Source organism: Crocodylus porosus, unplaced genomic scaffold, assembly GCF_001723895.1.
Source record: "Crocodylus porosus isolate Cpor-Errol unplaced genomic scaffold, CroPor_comp1, whole genome shotgun sequence".
In the NCBI taxonomy this organism is placed as follows: Eukaryota; Metazoa; Chordata; order Crocodylia; family Crocodylidae; genus Crocodylus; species Crocodylus porosus.
The window spans coordinates 28087585-28104910 of record NW_017728947.1 but is presented as its reverse complement, the minus strand read 5'-3'; the positions used below and the strand labels follow the sequence as shown (position 1 = coordinate 28104910).

The 17326-nt window shown below is 38.9% G+C and overlaps 1 protein-coding gene across 1 annotated transcript in view; it reads left to right on the top strand.

Moving 5' to 3' along the window:
* The window catches only part of SLC17A6 (solute carrier family 17 member 6), a 58280-nt gene that overhangs the window by 6877 nt on the left and 34077 nt on the right, over positions 1–17326 (top strand). The gene's annotated exons all lie outside the window — the stretch shown is intronic.

Here is a 17326-nt window from a genome sequence, read left to right as displayed (position 1 = left end):
TATATAATATATAATACAAACACACACACACATATATGTATACACACACGTTTATAATGCACAGTGTATATGTGTATATATAATATATATGCACACACATTTTATAAATATTATATTATATAAAATATACATATATAAATATATATAATATATAATGTAAATATATAAATGTATGTAATATGAATATATATATTTGATACACACACACACATGCATATTTTTTTTAAAGAACAAGAAACAACAAAATCTATGGAAAAAAACCAACATTGCTGTTATTGTTCCATTTTATTGACCTTGCTACATCATTGCCTGTTGATTTCAGGTTTGTTTCTTGTCTTTATTTTTTAAATTAAAACATGCTCAGTTAAAGGTGCAATAATTTTTTTTTTAGCTTTATTTAGTGGCAAATTCAAAAGGGTGAAGTATACCATTAACTTTATCAAATGAGGGATGTTTTTTCCCCCAAGGTTGCAAGAAAATTTTATTTAAAGGTAGTGGCTACTTTTTTTTTTTAATGAAAGGGGGAAAGCTAGTCATTTAGTAGTAGTTATTAATTGACACTGAACTGAATTTAGTGTAGTCTGAATAAATGGGGGGAAATCACATTTCAATGAGCTTTGCACAATGAAAAGCAAGTGCAGATGGCTCAGGGTCTTAAAGATTTGTTTCTATGGTGTCTGGCAATATTTCAAGCACCCTGGGTGTGATTCCACCTGTTAATTAGATCCACTGAGTATTCAAGACACACAAGGCATTTATATCCATCCTTAAGGCTATAGGCTCATCATTTGAAAAGGTAGGAAAGGTCCTAGTGCCACTCTTCAGAGCAGAAATGGACTAAGTACAAATGGATATTAAAAGGGAACATGTAACTCACCTTCCCTCAGGATTGTGTAGCATTAGATATAGGACTGGACTGTGACAAACTATTCCCAGTGTGAAAGCTTGGTGGTATCTGTGATATTTTAGGGCAGAAAATATACTTAAGACTACACCCTCTTGGAGAGCAGAGAGCTCCATAAATAAATCAATGAGCAGCTCTGAATGATCAGATCTTCTTCCAATGTGAATCTGGTGGAGCTCTAAATCAATGCTGATGCTTTGGTCCCCCAAAATTGGGGTTGGGGGGAGGGAAATCAAAGCACTATTTTTTTACGTAATACATATATTGACACAGGAGATTTTTATATCTTTCATTTTTAAAACTGGATCATAAATATAAAAGGCAATTTGCAACAAAACATAATGATTGTCATCTAGAAGTCCTCCATATACATCCACTACTCTTAGTTTTCTGTCTGGGCCAAATTCTACTGTATTTACTGAGGCCATTACTAACTGGCTTTCCTGGGAGTTTGGTGTGAGTAAAGCTGCAGGATCTGACCCAAAGAGACATTCTATACTCATTTATTCTAGTGCAGTTGCAATGGATGTGGTGATGGACCTTTTTTCTTAAATCAATTGACTGGTGTAAGTGGTAACAGATTTTGATCCATAGCTGGAACAGCCATGGATACCCCTTTGTGTGTTTAGTAGTGTTGTATGCAGCCTGAAGTGTGTAAGTGAAATGCTGCTTCCCAATACACTGTTATAAATGCAGACCAGCTCCATTTGCTTTGTTGAAACCACTCAGAATTTGCTTTAGCTTAGCAAACCGAAGAAGCCTTGGACCAGGACAAATTCAGCTTGATGAAAAGTTACATCAAATTAAGATACCAGGCAAAACATGCACAGATTACTTATAACATGGAAAAGCAGTGGAATTTGTATTAGTTCTATACTCAGCTTGTGCAGAATATCACCATAATTGAGGTAGCCACAGCACAGAATTATTCATGTTTCCAAATGTGAGGGCTAAATTTACTGCATTGAAATGGATGGAGCCATTTGTGATGGAAAGTGTTCTTCAAGAAGGTATACTCTCATGCCTCCCTGAATAACACTTTCCTTCACAAATGTTTCCATCTGACCCTCTCTGGGTCAGGTTCATGCCTACTTCATTTCCAGCTATTCCTAACAAATCAAAGGGGCACATGACTAGGTTTGCTAGCACTGAATTAAATTAGCACAGAATAAAATCACTTTCACTTGTGCTGCACTAAATTATAAATCAGTGTATATTACTTGCACTCTTTTTCCCCTCCAGTTTCTGCTGCGTACATAAATTAGAGCAGGGTTGAATTTGGCCAGAGTCTAGTGAGACTTTTTATATATATGAACTCTAAGACTAGTCCTTAGGCTTTAATAGTTTAAAAGTCCAGTAAATAGTTTACAACCTCCAGTAAACCCATATAAAAATTTCCCTGGAGTTCAAAGGATGCAAATTACCATAGTTCTTAGCATCAAGGCCAGAATCAGCTTCTTATCATAATTAATAGTAACTTCTTGCCATAATTCATAGCATCAAGGCCAGGCTCAGCTCTTTCAGGAGGTTCAGGTTCTTTCTCACTGGGTGTGTCTACACATTCATTAATGCCCTTTTGGTACTGTACATTAAATTTAGTACTTCTAATGACAGGTACTAACTAAATATGCATTAGGTTGCTCTAAAGCACAGTAGTGAAAGTGCATGCTTTTTTAGTGGCACGTAATGCAGGAGTAGCTTAACTTTACTGCACATTAGCGTATCAGCACAGTTTTTGCCATGATGCTGAAATGCACAGTAAAACAGGGTACTGCACATTAAAGCTCACGTGTAGATGTGCCTGGGTATAAATCATTGTAGTTACACATGTCAGTTTAAGCACACCAATCCATTCACATCTTAGTGGATGATACATTGATTTTATTAAATGCCTTGGACACTCTTAGTTTTACCTCTTTTTGAAGCAATTCAGAATTTAGTAGTAACTAGGAAATAGATTTCAGGGGCGAACTTAAGACTATGCAGTATAATAGAACCATTCTCCACAGAACATCTCATAGATTCAGTCATGCACTGAAGAGGAGGGAAGGATTAAATGAAAAGAAAGGTATCATCCTGGGGGCAGGGGGAGGGGGCAAGGGAGGAGAAGATGAGCGAGAGAGAGTGAGGGAGCCAGCAATCATATGGAGAAGACAACAGGAGGGACGAGTGACTTCCAGCTACCAGGGCTGCCAAAGGAAGAGCGGGGTTCGTTGAAAGCTTAGTTGTTACTGGCAGGGCAGGGGGATGCTGAGCATGCAGGAGTTTGTTTATTTGACATTAAGACTCAGTCCAGCAGCCCTATTTGTAGTCCTAATTACAAAGATTTGAGCATAATTCTAAAATGTCATCAGTTTGTAAAATATAGAAGAAACAACCCTCTAGTGACAAAATATTTATGTTCATGTTGTGGAAACCTTCCTAGAACCCGTTAATTCTCTATTTAAATAGATTACTATTTATGTTTTGCTGATATTAAGCTCATTAGCCTTTAAAGCTACGCCAAGAACTTTTATCTTGATCTTGCCTAGTTTTAAAATGGTTACTACTCCCTGCCAAGCAGTTATCACTAAACTGAGCCATGTCATATGGGTTTTCTTTTTCTAAATCTGCAGTACAATTTTATCAAGTCAATTAAAACTTTTAGTTTTTATAACTGGGATCCTGGATTACTTTTCTAGTTACAGACAATTAAATCTATAGCTGTACATTGCCTCTTCATTTTAGATTCAATCCCATAGCTCTTATCATTAATATAGCTTCCATTTAATTCTCTGGGATCAGATTTGGCATGGGAAAGATTGGATAAAAAATTTATAGGATCTGTTTGTTTCTGTATGATAGCTTGGATCAAAATTAATCTCACATGGCAACTGTAAGCTTTGTTCTTAAGCTTGCTAATGTCTTCCTATCCCTTGAATTATGCTTATACACTAAAACAAAGATCAATTCATTTATAAAAAGGAACAATAGTAACAAAGAAAAATTGATGAAGCTGATTAACCAAAAACATTTCTGAATTGTCAAGTGATTGTCTCAAATAATATAAAAATGTGATATTTTCAGTTCTGAAGTCAATTGAACTATATAAGATGGATTTTCCAATGAACATTTTATTTTGATTTGTAGGAAATGTTAAAGGTTATTTTAAAGTACTTAGAGTGTTGTTCATCTTCTGAGCACCCTTGACTTCCTTTGAAGCCAGTTGAAATAGGGATTGTCTGTCTGCTTCTGTTGTGTTGAACACTAATTTCCAACCACCGACTAAGGGAGATGAGGGTGTACAGCGACACACAGGATGTGATTGGTCCTTTAAGAGATCAATATTGGGCCCTGAGCACCTACTCATTTCCAACAAACAAAGCTTCAGACATGCGTTTTTCCATGCAGTGAACCAAAGGGAATCCTTGTTCCATTTTTACCATAATGCTTTCTCCCAGAGGAGATTCTGTAATTGGAGGGTGCTGATCTGACATCACCATGTAAACAATTCAAGAAAAGTACAAGACCCAAGGGTTGTCCAATGCAGAGTCTCAAGGGTGGGATTTACTGTAGTCACACCTTTCCTCAGACAGAAGTTCTCAATGATAATGTTTAATCAATGGAAAGACTAAACATTAAGATACTGATAGAACAAAATAGTGAGGGGCTGTCTGGTGGTTTAGTGGCAACAGCATGTCACATAAGAATTAGGGTTCATGGTTAACCTTAGTCTTATTCCCCGGATTCTCAAACTCTGGGGTTGTTGTGGATGAGGGTGTACAGGTAGGTCGACTTTGGAAGAACAAAGGGAACACCTGGCTTCATTGAAAAACAAGGCTGTCTTTCCTGGCTGTGAATTGAATTAATAAGCTCTGCAGAGAAACCCCCATAAATATCTTTAGCAGGAGGAAACACTGTCATGATTCAGGGCCTTTGAGGTTGCAGTGGCAGGCAAAAATGCACATCCTGATTTACTATACATTAGTTACAGTCTTGTTCACATTCATGGTAATGGCAAAACTCTTATACAAAATATTAGCAGATTGAGAATCCTGCTCTTTTTCTGGAGGACTAGCAATGTTCATTATTACTGAGGCTTTGGATTCACTCTGGATTTTTCTAGCAACTGCTACAATTGACAGAAAAGCATGTCCCTAAGAAGTGCAAACTTCTTGAGAGAAAATTGGGGCATTTTTTCCTTTTGATAATAAAAAGTGAAACCAGAAAAATTATAATGCAGATCATCGGCACATATCTGCACTATTTAGTCAATTAGGTCATAATTCACAATGGAAGTCAGCATCAGATAAAAACACTGAAAATCTCTCTGAGGTGTTTTTCAGGTGCAAACTTAAATATCAATATGATAAGGGCTCTTGCAAAAGTTAACATTATTGGACCATCAATGTCCTCTGAGTAGGCAGCACTTCGAGGAATTAAGACAGTCTTCTAATCTGAGCCACACAGTTAATAATTGTTCCATAATATAAACTTTGATTGAAGTTTATCTCATAATTAAATCTCAATCCAATAGACATTTTTAATACATCCATCATTTGCAGGGATAGAAACAAAAAAAACAACAAAACACCTTATGGATTCTATTTTCAAAAACAGGCTTGACTTAAAAATGAGAATTTCATGGACAAGATATTTAGTTGTTTTAAAGGAATGCTAAGGGGTGAGCTGTTTTGGTACAAAATGAAATGATCATTTTTGTTTTCCATTTGTAATAGAACAACAATGCCATTATACTGATCATTTTCTAAGCATCGTACTGATACCATAGACCATAAAGTGGCATAGTGAATTTCACCAGTAAATCTAATGATTAAGCATACATAATAGAATGCTATGGTCATAACTAAATATAGATGAATAGTCCATTTAGTGTTCGATTCTCCCTTGAGATGGAGCTCTGCTGGATGCAGCAAGAGTGGGAAACAATTGAGTTCATTCAAACCAAACCAAGCATGAGTTAAACAGACTACATCACGGGTGCAGATTTCTTATGGCAGTTTAAACCAGCTAAAGATTGGAATAATGTAGCAGACCTCTGTCAAGTCCAGTTCACCTTCTATGTCTTGTGCTACAGTGGGAGGAAAGTGGCTCGTATAGCAGCCAGCTTTGCTGGATTTATATGAGCAATATTTTCCATTCATAAGAATTCTCCACTGAGGGGTTGTGGCCAGAATCTTGCTGCATTGTACTCCTTGAGTTATGCCAAGTCACTGAAGTGTGGTGCACCATGACAAAGGTTTTGCACATCAGACCCTTGTCATGGAAAGTCAACATTATCTAATGGGGTAAGCACAGGACCTGAAGTCTTGATTCTAATCATGATTTTTCCACTGACTGGGCACAACTACACGTGCAATTAACATGCCTGAATTTTCTTCACAGAAAATTGAGGCTCATTAATGCGCTCCAGGATGCACATCTACATGTGCACCCCCATCAGGAACAAATTGCACCTAACAGGAATATCCCAGTCCAGAGCCACTCCTGCCTGCTCTACGACCCTGCAGCAGTCAGGGGGAGCTCAAGGCTCCTCTGGGTGCCAGCCCCAGGAGCAGTCAGGGGCATGAGGGCTGGTCCTGATCTCTGCCAGGTGGAGAGAGCTGTCTCCCCACCACATGGAGATTGGGACCTGTTGAGCATATTTATATCTGCCTTTAATATGCAGAAGACAATTTTACTGCTTATTGGCAAAAACATGCTAATCAGCTAATGAACAATACAATTAGGCTATTGAGCATCAAGCATTACTAAAAAACCATGTGCTTTCACTACTGCATGTTAGGGCAGCCTAATGTGCATTTAGTTAGTACCTCACATTACAGGTACTAAATTTAATGCTCTATAGCAAAAGCACATGAATGAATATGTAGTTGTACCCAACCCAATTTAATTTCGTGCCCATTGCATTCATCTACATATGCATTTACTCCATCCTAGATTTACTGTGCAGTAAGCTACTGCACAGTAAGGGTTTTGGGTAGGTGTCTCCACATGTGAGGATTAGGTAAAATATTTGCTCCCAGTTCTCTGCAGCCCTGCAATGTGCCCCTGTAGCTACTGGGAGGAGCTCCAGGCTCCCCATGGGTACTAGCCCAGAGGCTGGCAGGGAGCACCGGGCCAGGAGACAGCTGCTTGCTGCTAGGACTGGGACAATGTTCCCCTGCCCTGGCAGCAGGGATCTCCTGGCTCTGGCTCCCTCATCAAGGGAAAGAGCTGCAGGGGAGGGGCAAATCCCAACCCCTGCCCCAATCAGCTAGAACTGTCCCCATGCAAAGAGCTCTCAGCCCCTGCTCCATAATTGCAATTGTAATTGTAGAGTGGGGGCTGGGGAGCTTGTTCCCTGCCCAGCTCTGCGAATGCAAAGCAGGGGGAGGGGAGGAGAGAGAACAGGCTGGGGAGCCTCCAGCTCCTTGCTCATGGACCTGGGGTGGGGGGAGAGGGGAAAAGAACAAGCTTCCCAGCTTGCTCCCTGCCCAGCTCCATGCTCACAGAGCTGGGCAAGGAATAAACTCCCCAGTCCCTACCAGCAGGGAGCAGGGAGTTCCCAGCAGTGGCTCCATGACCAGGGTTTGTGTGACTGCTAATTCCACATATTAAAATATTTTGGAATTAAAATATATATCAAAGTAGCTTTTTTCTCCAAATCTACCAGTTAAAATGAGTTTTCTCCTTTAGTTTCACGTGGTATCTTCTTGACAACTCTTACAACTGGTTAATTAAGAGAATCTGTTTGACCTTTCCTATTTTACATGCAACTGGCATGCAACTTCTTATTTATCTCTTTTTTAGTAAAGTAATCCTACCAATCCCTTTCTCTTCATATGGGTCACTTCCCTTGCTTCCAGTCACACTAATTGCCTTTCTCTGGACCTTATTTCTGCTCCTTCCCTTTTTTAGATCACGTATCAGAACTGAACTCAGTGTTCAAGGTGAGAACAGATTACTGTAAGATTTAGTGACATACTGATATATTCATTATTATTTTCTCTCCCTGTTGTGTGAGCTCTCATCTTTTTTACTCTACTGACTGTGGTTGTGCATTTAAGAATTGTTTTGCACTGAGCTGCCCCAAATTACAGTTATACCTGGATACATGATGGCAGAATCTGGCTTGCAGTGACTTTGGATGAAATTTCAAAGGTATGAAATTGTATGTGCCTTTTTATGTGTGCTCCCTAAGATCTGTTGCACCTGTAAAAACTTTTTCCTTTTAAGCCCTTGAAAAGGAACTCCCCTAACTTCATGTAAAGATGAGACCAGTATGGATTCTCCAATATCTTAGTCCTAACTCTTACATGCCTATTTGCTTTTTTACTATTTGCTATCTATGACCCTTACTTCATTTCCAGAGCATTTTAAGCAAAGACTAAAGCAGGTATCAATGAAAAGTATAAGTACGATGATGGATTCTTTTCTATACTTTAACTTTTTTAGTTTACTTATTTTTATTATAATTAGCTGTATATGGTAACATTAGTTATTTTGGGGTATAAAGTCACAATATTCATAAGCTAAGGAAACTAGCTAGCTTCATGAAAACTATGGGTTTTGGGAGAGAGAGAAAATACCTTCTGGCACAGTCAACCCCATTCACTAGCTACAGCCTGGAATGTGGGGTTGTGACTCATGCATAAAGTTGTAAAGATAGAAATTAGGGTGTGGGTAGTCATGGGCCCATATGCTCAAAGGCTTTTATTCTTTTATTCTGGCTTCATCAAGGGAGCATTGTACATCTACCCCAGTAGCATGGCATAATTCAGAATCTAGTCCTAAATTTCAGGATGCATTAGTTCTCAGATGTCATCACATCCTTTGTATATAAAGAAACCGTTATCTATGTATCTACTTTGCTGTGTAAATGCATCCCATCTGTTTGATGGCAAGCCAGATTAATGACCGTCAACATTACAGTCGATACATTCTTTAAAAAAATGGACAATTAATTTGGTAGGCCCAAAAATTCTGAGATAACTACCTGCAGATACTTCAATGTCTATCTTAACTTCATTAAAGAGAGGCAGTTGTCTGTGGTTAGTCTGATGTCAGGACGAAGGCAGGGTAGGGTGGCACCTTAGAAACTAACTGCGTCAGAAAGGCATAAACTTTTGTAGGTAACAGTATACTTCATCAGATGCTATGCATAGAACTAGTCAATCCACTTTCACCTCTCTTAGCAGTGCCCCTTCCTCCTGTCCTTTGTTTCCAGATATCCTTTTCAGTCCTGCTTTTCTTTCTTCTTTCCTGGAACCCTTAATAAATTCATCCAAAATGCTGAAGAATGCTAAATTTATTCAAGCATATTCTTTAAGTTGTCTGGACCATGTGTCAATACTGCCAGAAAAAAATATTGCATTGTTTTGATATTGGAAGGTATTTTACAACACCTTTAATTTTAAAAATTAAAAATGTTGAATTACATTGGTACAGAGGGATGGGATGACTCCTCCTCAGGCTTAACCATGTATAGACAACCCAACAATGGACAGTGGTGTTGAATTAATGGAACCTCATAGGCCTAACAAAAATGGGTTTCTTTCATGAGTATTAAAATGGTTTACAAACCTAGCTGCCTATCAAGACAAATGTAAGAAGCTGTAAGAGGAGAACACTTATCCTAGGTTACCCATTGTATTTCATAGATGCTTGTCCAGAGTGCTGATAGCGTTAAGATTGATCCAGTTTATTAACACAGTATATTTCCATGAACAGTGCCAGAAGCCTCAGCATCACAGCTTTACTTGTCATTTGAAAAAACACAGTGAAACAGGCTATTTTTATTCATGTGTCTATAGGGCGGGGGGGGTGCTAAGGGAGAAGTGTGTGTGTGTGATCAAGCTATTTTTATTCATGTGTCTATGGAGCGGGGGGAGCTAAGGGAGAAGTGTGTGTGTGTGTGTGTGTGTGTGTGTGTGTGCGCGCGCATGCACGTGCTACTCATGTTCAAATCCTGTTATAAGCCTTTCATGAAGCATTGATATGTAAAAGCAGATCTTCCACCATCTAATCTAATAAGGGCTTGGATACATTATTAATTTTTGCCACACATCTGAGGCCCCCTTTTATCAAACAGAATATCCCACCCAAATCCCTTGCTGAAGCATTAAGGTGTGAAAATGACTTCATCATTCATGTCAGGGAAGTGGAAGGACTGGAGCCATATGGCAGAGGGAACAACAGCACCAGCTATCCTAGCGATATGCCCCCTAGCCTCCACCCTACAGGGACTGCTACTTAAAAGGCCCTGCAATGCAGTGGGGTGACAGAACATATGTGGTGCTTTGTTCAGCATTGGCTGCTCTGAGTGTAAATAGAGTAGGCCTCCACCAGTGCCTGGGATCATAGCCCAATTTAATTGGCAGGACTTTGAAGTGAACATGAAAGGTAGAGCTGGCAGCCATAACCTCAGGAGTTATTTTTTGTAAAAGTCAGGGGCTGACAAGAAGATCAGAAGTTAGCTCCTTCATAACCAATACTGGTACCAAACATCCTCAGGTACTTCAGTTCCAGTATGAATATTGTTTGTTTAAATAGATACAGTATTTTATTTCTACATACAGAGCAAGTGTAGAATAATGTTATCCTCCATAAAAAGGTGGTGAAAGGGGTGTGGGAATTAAGTTCCAGGCACACATTTTGAATTCTGAATACCTTAGTTTACAAAGATTTGGCTTATGTAGAGTATGATGATTGAGTCTGCTGATTTGGCTTAGGAAACAGGAAGTAATAACAATGTTACTCATATTCTAATCATGTAGGTTTGCTTAAATACTTTCCAGCATTTTAAAGGAGGATACATTGATTCATTTCTAGAAAAAAAGTCTCAGTTTACTCATGAACACTATATCACTGGTTCAAAAGGATTGCTTGCTATGAAAAATCTTAATGATTTGGTTAGGACTTCAAAAACTGAAATAGAAGTAAGAAACTGAAAATTCACAAATGTGGGGGGTTATTTATATTTTGATATATATCTTTAGAGGAAAACACTTAATATTTAATAGAAGCAAAACTAATAGTGATGGTGTAGAAATTCAGCGAATTTCAAATTCTAAAATCTAACAGAGCCAGAAAATGTGATGGATTTATACCTATTTACATCAGCTAAGATTCTGGATGCCAGCAAAAAATAAGAACTTTGCCATTGTTATAGGATTACATGGAATTATTAGAAAAATGTGGAGAACATAATGATTATCTGCTGTATTTTGTAGGACTGTACCAGTTCCAGTTTCAGTAAACCTGCTTTGATTGAACACTAAAAATCTATCCTGGGCACTGTGGAAATTCATGGTGAAATATTCTTCTATTGAAATCAGTATATTTGCTATGGACTTTGGAGACAGGATTTTAGTACCATTTTGTTAGCATAATTTAAAAGAATGCTGGCACATCTTTCCTACTAGAAAACAAAGTAATTAGATTTTAACAGTCACAGATGAAGATCATTTTCTTGAATTTGCAAAGCACAAATATATGAAAGTGATACAGAAGCCAGGGCATTACAGCTCCACACATTTTCACTTAGGTGTGAGAGTACAACAGGTACCTGAAATCACACATTTATTCTGGGACTGCTGTAACAATCACAGTGGTGCAAATGTGGAATTTAATATTAATTAAGAATTTCATTACTTTACTAGGCTAAAGTCAGATCAGATTCATTGGGTTTTTTTAAGGTCTGAAGAGGCCATTAGATTTTAGTCTTACTTCTATGTACTGTGCACACTTCTTCTATCCCCTTACCCTTTGTATTGAGCCAAATGATTTGTCTGGCTAAAGACAAGTCCCCTTATATCAAAAAATGGTGGATTTAACACTTTCCTTGTTCGAATGGTGTTATCGTTCTCTCTTAAATATTTGTGTGCCTTTCTAAATTGATTTGTCTGGTTCCTAGCCATTTTTTCTTATTAAACCTTTTTTGACTTGATTAAAAGCTGCTTGTTTACCCAGAATTTTCCCTTATGGATGCAGTTGCACACTCATCCTTCATCTTTTTCATACATTAACCAAACTGATCCCCAAAGTCTCACTACAAGACATTTTCTCCAGTTCTCAAATTTAACTCTTTGTGACCTTCACTGCACAGCACCTGTTTTAAATGTGTACATCAGAACTATGCTCAGGATTCCACTATCTGTTTTGCCAATACTCTTCATACTCATTACTGCCCTGTTTATACAACCTAGGATTGCATTAGCTCTTTCTGTATTGTATTATGAGTGCTTATTAAGTTAGCTGTGCTATGTAAGCCATAATCTTTTTTATGGTTACAGCTTTCTCGAATACCGTTCTCTATTTTTTTAGGAATGGCTTTTATTCCTTATTCCATGATAGATTAGTGAGTTTGGCATTTTGAACCCAGCTTTCAAATCAAGCCATCTTCTCTGGTTCTCATTGTTATTGACCATGCTGCTAGCCACTGTCACTTGGAAATTTTAATCAGCAGTGAAAAACTGATGAAGACCGTTGATCTTGACATTGCAAGTTTTAACATTCATGACTTATAATATATCACTTTGACATATCTGAAGGGGGCTTAAGTATAGTTAATCTTCAAAGCACTGAATATGAGAAGTAGCATTAGTTCAGTTTGGGGCATACTCTTGGGTATGGAAGATTTAAATAACATCTTCTGTTTGTCTGACTGTCAATATTTTGTCACAATGTTTACAGAAATATAGGACTCATCCTCTTCAGAAATGCAGAAATGTATTTCTGTATTCAGAAATACAGAAAGACAGAAATGTCCCCCAGGGATCGATGGGGTGGCCTCATCCTGGACAGCTGTCTTGAGTGGTGTCCCCCAGAGATCAGTGCTTGTGCCCATGCTCTTCAACATCTTTATCAATGACTTGAACAAGGGAGTGGAAAGCACAGTGTTTAAATTTGCAGATGACTCCAAGCTGTGGGAAAATGCAGACACATCTGAGGACAGGGTAAGGATCCAGAATGACCTTGGCAGGCTCGTCCTATGGGCTCAATGCAATCAGATGAGGTTCAATAGGGGCAAGTGGTGGGTCCTTCATCTGGGTAGGAAAAACCCTCAGCATAACTATACGATGAGTGGTGGTCCCCTGGATGACAGTGCATCTGAAAGGGACTGAGGGGATGACAAATCGACCAGAGAATGAACATGGGCCATCAGTGTGATGATGGTCTCCAGCAGGGCAAATAGAACTCCTGTGTACATCAGCGGATGCATTGGCAATAGATCCAGAGAGGGGCTGCTCCCCCTCTGTTCAGTGTTGGTGAGACCACAGCTGGAATAGTGTCCAGTTCTGGGCACCACACTTCAAGAAGGATGTGGATAAGCTTAAAAGGTTACAGAGAAGGGCCACCCACATGATCTGGGGTCTGGAGGATATGCCCTATGAGGAGAGACTCTGGGAACTGGGTTTGTTCAGTCTGAGTAAGAAAAGACTGAGAGGTGACTTGATAGCCACTACAAGTATGTCAGGGGCAAACACCAAGATCTAGGGGAGCAACTCTTCAGAAAGGCACCCCTTAGAAGGACGAGTCCAATGGACACAAGCTAGTTGAGGAAAAAATTTAGGCTGGACATAAGGAAAAACTTCTTTTCCATAAGCATATCTAGAATCTGGGACATGCTCCCAGCAGAGGTGGTACAGTCACCTTCCCTGGAGGTGCTGAAGGAAGAGGCTGGATAAGCACCTCATTGAATTTGTTTGAGTCCAACTACCTCCTGCCCATGGCAGGTGACTGGACTTGATGATCTTGCAGGTCCCTTCCAGTCCTACTATTCTATGATTATAAAGGACTTCTCCTTTCATGCATCTCTAGGGTTACACAGTATCTGAAAGAGGCCTAGGAAGAAGAGTTAGGCCTATATAGGGTGCCCTCTTTAGAAGGGAGCAGGCATGGCAAGGTAGATATTCAGCACCATCAATTGGTGCACGAGTGGCTTCCCCCTTTGTTTACTTGATATCCCCCTTCTGAGACTGATTTCCTTGTGTAGCTTCCTGAGATACTGAAACTGTGATGGACAATAAGGGCCTGAGTAGAATTCCAATTGGCTGACAAAGTTAGTAGATGCATCTACACAAGATTTTACTGTTCATTAGACTAATCTAATGCACAGTGGGCTTGTCTACATGTAGCCCTTTTAAGCGGGATTAGCCTAAAATCACCATTTTAAGGCACATTAAAGGGGTTTGTCCACACATGTGTGCTGTTAATGCACCTTCAAAAATGGAAATTTTAAGCTAATCCTGCCTAAATTTGTTACCTGCTTAAAGCAAATATCAAATTTAGTCTTGCACAGGTAAGTTGCATTAGCCCATGTGTAAATGCTTAATGCGCATTAACAGAGCATGTGTCAATGGATACACATTGTGTTAATGTGCATTAGGCACAGCTACACATGGGCTCATGTGACTTGGCTATGCGAGTCTAAATTTAATGCGACTTAATGTGCATTAGCACATCTATGTGTAGACATGCACCTAAATCACCATAACGTGCCTTAAACAGTGGTGAATTATGTTTAGACATGTGTAACTACATGTGTAGACACACCCATAAAGTGTCACCATCTACATGTGCATGGGACTTACTGGGAGCATCTACACAAGACGCTTAATGGTGAATTAGCATAGTTTACTATGTAGTACACACATGAATCTACATGTGTGCATGCTTGCTTCACAGTAAATCTCTCTAACCCTGAGTAAACTTGTTACCTGCAAATGTAAGTAGCAAATTTACTCGGCATTAGTAATAGCACTGTAATACTCATGTAGATGCATGACCAGGAGCCAAATCTGCTCCCAGTCGCCCACCCACCAGGGAGCAAGAGATAGCTTCCTGCCCCCAGGAGCTGCCTGCTGCTGGGGCAGGCTCTGCCGCAGAAGCCCAGACAGGGGCCAAGTCCCTGTGCCCTAGCATAAGACAGCTTCAAGTCCCTTGCCCCTTGATTTTTAAAAAAGGATATATGATGGTCTTCCTCTATATGTAAATTAATATATAGCAATTATATAAGTATTATTAAATTGTGTGGTTCAAGGCATAAACCAAGCATAGTTACAAAAGATTAGGATGAAAAGTTTCTCCAATATTGAGAAGCATTTTGTACTACTCACAACTGGAGAATGAAGCTGGACCAATTGGACCACTGTTCTGAATCAACATGGCAATAATCCCTAGTTTACTAAATCCAGGGTGCATTTGCATGCATAGTTAATTCAAAGCAATAAACTCTGGAGCAGTTTGAGCCAAAGTAAAATACTCCCAGCCACAGCATCTACATGAGCATCTGAGACAGCAGCATTCAGATCAACGAATAGAGAACTAATTCTGAAAACAACAACTATATCTGAACTGAGAGAAATTGGGTGCATGTACACATTCATCAATGCACTTTTACTAATGCACATTAAATTTAGTACCATCATTGTGAGGTACTAGAAAAAAGCTTATTTGCGTATTTTACGCATTAGCAAAAGCGCAGAGTTTTTTGTGACGCTTTAATGCACGCTAAAGTGCATGTGTAGATGCACCCAATAACAAAATGAGACAAAGAACTTCAATAACGTACTTTAAATAAAATGCTCTTGTTTTGTAGCAATCTAACAGATTACACAAGTAAGGAATAAATTATCCCCTCCCAAAGCTAATCAATAACAAAGAATGTGTTGGGGTGTAGTTACACCTAGACAAGTGTATTGAATTGTAAAGTGAAACCATGGATTTGCATGTTACCTGGATAAATTCAAACTTGATCAGATTGACAGAAGGGCTATGAGGGTAAGGAAGGGCATGGGAATGGAGAGTCTATTTTATGTGAGGAGATTAAAAGAATTTGGGTTTTTTTTAGACTAGTGAAAGGAAAATTTAAATGTGCACGATTGCTCTCTATAAACACATTTTCAGACTATGCTCCAGGAAAGAAGAATAGCTATTTAAACTGAAAGGATGATGTTGTCACAAGAACAAATGGATATAAAGATAGTCATGGACAGATTTAGTTTAAAAATTAAAAGATGGTTTCCAGTCATCATAACAGTGAGGTTCAGGAATTGCCTTTCAGTAGGAATAATGAGAGAAAACATAACTACTTTTAAGGACTCAGTTTTTAGTTTCAGAAAGAAATTGTGTGATATAGTATGGCTGCTTGTGATAGCTGGGGACAAGACTCAATGTCCCAGGAGGTTTTTTCCAATCCCATGTTTTTGTGGATCAGTGGTTGTCCTGATGCTGTCATCCAACACTACTAAAAATACCTCAGAACAATATATATTCTCATTTCAAAGCTGGTCTGTGAATAAACAATGGAAACTAAAGTTTGATAGACACACAGGGCCTTACCTTGAACTATTTGAGTCAGTAGGAGTTTTGCCATTGACTCACAAAATAAAAACAAAAGTTACAATGTAGTATTAATGAGCTGGGTTTATTAAAATAAGTATTTGGTTTCCACCATACATTCTAGTCTAACCCTAATTTAACCTAATAGATTAGTCAGAGTAATAGATTAATTTTGGGTGGTTTACTTCATATGTAATCTAATCTGGTATACCAAGTTGCAAGAGCAAGTTCAGACCACTAAACCAGATTGTTCTATACCCTTGGCTTGTCCAACACAGGTAAGTTTAGACTAGTAGAAATTAGGGTTGAGGGTTAAATATTCGCCACATGGGAAACAGAATGGGTCATTAATGCCTAATAAAATGCAATAGGTAGTATTCTGGCAGTGCTACATCTTCTCAAGGTTTGACCCAATAGAATGAATGGCACTGAGGTTGAGATCCTAAATCCTGCCATTGGCCATGTCCCTTATTCTTGTTCCGGCATTGAAAAAGAAATGGAGGAATGACTTAAATTTCTATCTGATAAGTCCTATCACAGAAGAGAGGTTAAAGATAGTAGGGCTAACTATTTATTACCCACTGATGACTTTTTGCAAAAGCAGGTTTTCCCAACATGGGAGAGGGCATCATAGGACATTGTACCTGACAGAAATCAAACATTTCTAAGGATTTGACTCCACTCCAGCCCCCAACTTCACTCCTTTGGTTTTAACATATATTTTTAAAAATAATACATTCTCTTTTTAACAAATATTATCATTATTCACTTTGGTATATGCATCATCTAGAAGGAAGGGAGACGAGCAGGTCAGTAATACATACTAAGGTTGTGCGGAGCTTTGGTCCCTGATTGGATTCGGTGGAGAGTCAGTCCGATTCAGTGGCTGAATCTCCAAATCTGAACTGAATCATAGGACCCTTTAAACTCTCTGAATTGAATTGGAACCCCCCAAATCAATTTGGAGAGATTCAGAAAGATTTGGCAATTTGGACATAGACACAAGATTTCATAGATTTCATAGACATTAGGGCTGGAAGGGACCTCAGGAGATCATCGAGTCCAGCCCCCTGCCCAAAGGGCAGAAAGTCAGCT